Source organism: Octopus bimaculoides, chromosome 14 (assembly GCF_046866305.1).
Source record: "Octopus bimaculoides isolate indiv1 chromosome 14, ASM4686630v1, whole genome shotgun sequence".
NCBI classification, from domain to species: domain Eukaryota; kingdom Metazoa; phylum Mollusca; class Cephalopoda; order Octopoda; family Octopodidae; genus Octopus; species Octopus bimaculoides.
In genome coordinates this window covers 26,663,504-26,664,578 of record NC_142941.1, presented here as the reverse complement: position 1 = coordinate 26,664,578, position 1,075 = coordinate 26,663,504, and positions in this window count along the sequence as shown.

Here is a 1,075-nt window from a genome sequence, read left to right as displayed (position 1 = left end):
ATGCCATTCCATCAACGTGTGGATACTGGTTGCTCTCGGTCATATTTTAGATTTGAATTTCTATAATTTTGAATTTTTATCACGTTTCATTTTGAACTCGACAAGGCAGGCTTGCTGTCGAAATATCGTTGAACCAGATGATAATAATAATAATAATAATAATAATAATAATAATAATAATAATAATAATAATAATAATAATAATAATAATAATAATAATAATAAGATAATAATAAGAATAATGATAATAATAAGAATAACTTTTTTTAAATTCTGCTGGCCTTGTACCTAAAACAGAGATCAGGGGATTTTCCTCCTCTACATGAACCGATAAATATCACCCAAAAGAAAGTTTTTCCTGAACCAGAGAGAAGCTAAGACATATTGGATAATATAGTTCTTGAGACACTTTATGCATAACAATGATGGTAAAGTGACGAATAGAAAGTCTTTTAGCATAGATGTATAATTACTCAATCTTTGTTAACCTGGGAATAAACAATATTTTAAGATGCCATCTACATTTTAAATAGACATTTACGTAAGCGAAAGTGTATTTAATAATCAGAACAATAAACTGCTCAATTTATGTGTGTTACTTGGGAAATAAAGTTCGTTCACTAATATTATTAGTCATCCGCTTTTTCTTCTTTTCACTTGCTTCCTGCCTTTGCCCTTTCATTTTTACTTCTAATTTCCTTCTTTTTAATTTCTTATTATTTTATTTGTTTCTTCTTCCCCCACACATTGCTTACATGTATAACAAATTACACGCCCAAACAAAGCTGCTTTTAGGTAGGCTTAATATAATTTTCAGAAGTGAAACTGGGACCAATGGGAGTTGAAACTAGGACCATGTGAGCTGAAACGGGGCCAAAAGGGGTTGAAACTGATATCTATGAGAATATGACGAAAGGTTTGAGGAGTGGATTAGGTATTAAGGGAGAGTGAGTCACTTCTCAATTCCAGCCAGGGGTTATGAGTTTTTTTTTATTATTATTACTGCAAATGTATTTGTATAATTGCACGTTTTTCTTCTGATATAGAGACGTTAGTATCAAGTGCTGGAATGATA